Source organism: Schistocerca piceifrons, unplaced genomic scaffold (assembly GCF_021461385.2).
Source record: "Schistocerca piceifrons isolate TAMUIC-IGC-003096 unplaced genomic scaffold, iqSchPice1.1 HiC_scaffold_961, whole genome shotgun sequence".
NCBI lineage: Eukaryota > Metazoa > Arthropoda > Insecta > Orthoptera > Acrididae > Schistocerca > Schistocerca piceifrons.
The window spans coordinates 1,450,001-1,455,000 of NW_025729236.1; the positions used below are offsets into that span (position 1 = coordinate 1,450,001).

Genomic DNA, 5,000 nt, shown 5'->3' on the forward strand with positions numbered 1-5,000 from the left:
CGCCGCGGATTGCTCCGCGCGGGCGGCCGGCCCCATCTGCCGAGGGCGGAGGCCAGTGGCCGGATGGGCGTGAATCTCACCCGTTCGACCTTTCGGACTTCTCACGTTTACCCCAGAACGGTTTCACGTACTTTTGAACTCTCTCTTCAAAGTTCTTTTCAACTTTCCCTCACGGTACTTGTTCGCTATCGGTCTCGTGGTCATATTTAGTCTCAGATGGAGTTTACCACCCACTTGGAGCTGCACTCTCAAGCAACCCGACTCGAAGGAGAGGTCCCGCCGACGCTCGCACCGGCCGCTACGGGCCTGGCACCCTCTACGGGCCGTGGCCTCATTCAAGTTGGACTTGGGCTCGGCGCGAGGCGTCGGGGTAGTGGACCCTCCCAAACACCACATGCCACGACAGGCGGCAGCCTGCGGGGTTCGGTGCTGGACTCTTCCCTGTTCGCTCGCCGCTACTGGGGGAATCCTTGTTAGTTTCTTTTCCTCCGCTTAGTAATATGCTTAAATTCAGCGGGTAGTCTCGCCTGCTCTGAGGTCGTTGTACGAGGTGTCGCACGCCACACCGCCAGCCGGCTGTGCACGCTACCGAGAAAGTACCGGTATGCGAACCGCCAGGCGACGGGCGCGCATCGCACGTTTGAGGAGACGCGGCCGGCCCCACAGGCGGCCGCGACACTCCCAGGTCTGCGAAGCGGGGCAAACGCCGCGCGCTTCAGTATACGTAGCCGACCCTCAGCCAGACGTGGCCCGGGAACGGAATCCATGGACCGCAATGTGCGTTCGAAACGTCGATGTTCATGTGTCCTGCAGTTCACATGTCGACGCGCAATTTGCTGCGTTCTTCATCGACCCACGAGCCGAGTGATCCACCGTCCTGGGTGATCTTTTCTCAAGTTTCCGCCGTCTCTTTCGAGACGGTCGCATAGGCGGGAGTGAGGCGTGTGGCGGCCCCTGTTCCAGCGTTCTGTGTCCAACGGCCTCACGGCCGACGGGCGTCGTACGGCTCCACACCGGAGCGGACAGGCACTCGGGCGAAAGTCATTCAAAACCGGCGCCAGGCGCCAGGTGCCGCAGGCCAGCCGCTCCAGCGCTTCAGCGCTCGTACCACACAACATTGCCGCTAGTTTTGAGAGGCACGCGTGGTTCCGCACGCGGCGCACGGCTACGGCGAGCCGTACAGGTAGCGTGTTGCGCGACACGACACGCACATCGAAAGACATGCAGTCTAGTCGGTAATGATCCTTCCGCAGGTTCACCTACGGAAACCTTGTTACGACTTTTACTTCCTCTAAATGATCAAGTTTGGTCATCTTTCCGGTAGCATCGGCAACGACAGAGTCAATGCCGCGTACCAGTCCGAAGACCTCACTAAATCATTCAATCGGTAGTAGCGACGGGCGGTGTGTACAAAGGGCAGGGACGTAATCAACGCGAGCTTATGACTCGCGCTTACTGGGAATTCCTCGTTCATGGGGAACAATTGCAAGCCCCAATCCCTAGCACGAAGGAGGTTCAGCGGGTTACCCCGACCTTTCGGCCTAGGAAGACACGCTGATTCCTTCAGTGTAGCGCGCGTGCGGCCCAGAACATCTAAGGGCATCACAGACCTGTTATTGCTCAATCTCGTGCGGCTAGAAGCCGCCTGTCCCTCTAAGAAGAAAAGTAATCGCTGACAGCACGAAGGATGTCACGCGACTAGTTAGCAGGCTAGAGTCTCGTTCGTTATCGGAATTAACCAGACAAATCGCTCCACCAACTAAGAACGGCCATGCACCACCACCCACCGAATCAAGAAAGAGCTATCAATCTGTCAATCCTTCCGGTGTCCGGGCCTGGTGAGGTTTCCCGTGTTGAGTCAAATTAAGCCGCAGGCTCCACTCCTGGTGGTGCCCTTCCGTCAATTCCTTTAAGTTTCAGCTTTGCAACCATACTTCCCCCGGAACCCAAAAGCTTTGGTTTCCCGGAGGCTGCCCGCCGAGTCATCGGAGGAACTGCGGCGGATCGCTGGCTGGCATCGTTTATGGTTAGAACTAGGGCGGTATCTGATCGCCTTCGAACCTCTAACTTTCGTTCTTGATTAATGAAAACATACTTGGCAAATGCTTTCGCTTCTGTTCGTCTTGCGACGATCCAAGAATTTCACCTCTAACGTCGCAATACGAATGCCCCCGCCTGTCCCTATTAATCATTACCTCGGGTTCCGAAAACCAACAAAATAGAACCGAGGTCCTATTCCATTATTCCATGCACACAGTATTCAGGCGGGCTTGCCTGCTTTAAGCACTCTAATTTGTTCAAAGTAAACGTGCCGGCCCACCGAGACACTCAATAAAGAGCACCCTGGTAGGATTTCAACGGGGTCCGCCTCGGGACGCACGAGCACGCACGGGGCGGTCGCACGCCTTCGGCTCGCCCCACCGGCAGGACGTCCCACGATACATGCCAGTTAAACACCGACGGGCGGTGAACCAACAGCGTGGGACACAAATCCAACTACGAGCTTTTTAACCGCAACAACTTTAATATACGCTATTGGAGCTGGAATTACCGCGGCTGCTGGCACCAGACTTGCCCTCCAATAGATACTCGTTAAAGGATTTAAAGTGTACTCATTCCGATTACGGGGCCTCGGATGAGTCCCGTATCGTTATTTTTCGTCACTACCTCCCCGTGCCGGGAGTGGGTAATTTGCGCGCCTGCTGCCTTCCTTGGATGTGGTAGCCGTTTCTCAGGCTCCCTCTCCGGAATCGAACCCTGATTCCCCGTTACCCGTTACAACCATGGTAGGCGCAGAACCTACCATCGACAGTTGATAAGGCAGACATTTGAAAGATGCGTCGCCGGTACGAGGACCGTGCGATCAGCCCAAAGTTATTCAGAGTCACCAAGGCAAACGGACCGGACGAGCCGACCGATTGGTTTTGATCTAATAAAAGCGTCCCTTCCATCTCTGGTCGGGACTCTGTTTGCATGTATTAGCTCTAGAATTACCACAGTTTTCCAAGTAACGTGGGTACGATCTAAGGAACCATAACTGATTTAATGAGCCATTCGCGGTTTCACCTTAATGCGGCTTGTACTGAGACATGCATGGCTTAATCTTTGAGACAAGCATATGACTACTGGCAGGATCAACCAGGGAGCTGCGTCAACTAGAGCTGAGCAGCCGGCCGCCCGGGAGTGTGTCCCGGGGGCCCGCGCGAACACGCAAGCGTCCGCTCAATCATTCTGCAAACAGGAGGAGGCTGAGCTCCCCTGCACAATACACCTCGAAACCCTCTCAGGTCCCGGCGGCGCGCAGCGCCGTCCCAAGTACTTGGTCGGGTTCGAGAGAGGCGCAATCGCCCGGAGTTAGGCGAGTAGACGCTTTCGGTGCGACCACCCGTGCTCCCAACTGAGCTTGCCGCTGCCGACAGAGGCCCGGGAGCGTGCTGTCGTGGCATTGCCGGCGGGAGACAACACGCGCCACCTACGGTGACCGGCAGCTCCAACGCCAGCGCCACAGAAGGACAAAAGCCCCACTTGGGTGCCGAAGCGAACTCTCCCAGCACAGCGCACGCGCCAACACATCCGCACAGCTGCGATACAAACCACCAGCGAGAACCGCTGGGGCGACCGAGCAGCAGACGGCGTCGCGGCGCCGAGCGCCGGGCGGCGGCGCATCCTCAACGCACACAGTCCTCAATCGGACCAGCACACTGAAGATGTCCACCGCGCTTCGCACCGGGCCCGCGAGGACCTACTTTGGCCGCACGGCGCCGCGCGCAGGGTGCGCCGGCGCGCAGCTGCGACGCCTGCCGCGTCCGTCGGCCGGCGCGCCTGCCACTGGCCGCCCCCACCAGCCGGCTGTAGCGCGTGCGCCCAGGCACCGCGCGGCCAGCACGCCGGGAGGCGCCCCCTCACCGGCCGGGGACGGTCCCACCCAGCCACCGCCGCGTATCGCTTCACACCCAGATGCCGTTCAGTTTCATCGGCATGGTGGGTATCGCTGGAACAACCGGTTAGTACCTCAACCTATCGTCGCCATCACCGATTCACCCCTAGCGAGAACAACCGCACCACAACGGGTTACCATTTCTTCATTTGCGTAACTTCACCAGCAAACGTAGGCGTCCATCGCCATTAGCAACTTCAACGATTATTGCATGCCTGTGTCAGGTGTCACGCCACACTACGTCTGCCCACATACACGCAACAAAATGTGCACGCCTAGACAATACGTGGAAGGTGGCCCCCGTACGTATGCGATGTCCATTGCTCGAACGACTGTCAACCGGCCTCTGTAGCATGTCGCAGATATGGAACGCGGTGCACCATGCTATCACGGTGTTTGAGGAGAGACGACTAGGTCCGAATACATCAACACACAGCTCATGCTGATCGCCATCCACGGCGTCCGTTCCTCCCACACGTCTCTATGGCGTACCACACTGCAATCCAGCTCTCATAGGGAGACGACACGTAGCTGCGTGCACAATATTTGCACTGTATGGTCCGCCGTTTTTGGGCGCAGTCGTTGTACGGTCACACATGTGCCACGATGTATCATTCAGTACATAAGGACGAATGTGCAGTACAGATTGTGGTTTATGCGTACGACATCAGCGGACAGTTGACACAGGCCGCACCACAACGTAGCCTGAGTACGTCGCATGCGAAGGGCATTGAACATGCAAACTTCTCACCAACCAGCTTGCGAAGGCAGGGGGCAAGGTGGGGACGTGGGGAGGGGTGGGGGGGGGGGCGGCATGTACGTCCTGCTGCCATCCACATAACAGTGTACAGCAGGAGCATGTGGAAAGTCAGCAAGACTTGCAAGGTGTTTAACATGAAGCGATACACAGGGGAGCGGGCAGTGCGAGTAGCGAACTATATTGCGAGGGTTGCGGGTGGGCAACACTACACTAATTGAACGAGTCGTATAACAATTACAGAGCAGGTTTAGGCGACAACGTGGGTTACGTTAGCGGACAACGTGGGTTACGTTAAGGCACAAC

The 5,000-nt window shown here is 57.5% G+C and overlaps 2 non-coding genes and 1 pseudogene across 2 annotated transcripts; all 3 read right to left on the bottom strand.

Annotated features, from left to right (window-relative positions):
- Nucleotides 1-541, bottom strand: part of LOC124774466 — a 2,977-nt pseudogene extending 2,436 nt beyond the window's left edge.
- Nucleotides 542-729: 188 nt separating this feature from the next.
- On the bottom strand, nucleotides 730-884 carry LOC124774049. Its single transcript, XR_007015045.1, has one exon. It is a non-coding gene; the product is annotated as a 5.8S ribosomal RNA (ribosomal RNA).
- Nucleotides 885-1,236: 352 nt separating this feature from the next.
- LOC124774260 lies at nucleotides 1,237-3,145 on the bottom strand. The gene has a single exon (XR_007015248.1). It is a non-coding gene; the product is annotated as a small subunit ribosomal RNA (ribosomal RNA).
- Nucleotides 3,146-5,000: the final 1,855 nt, after the last annotated feature.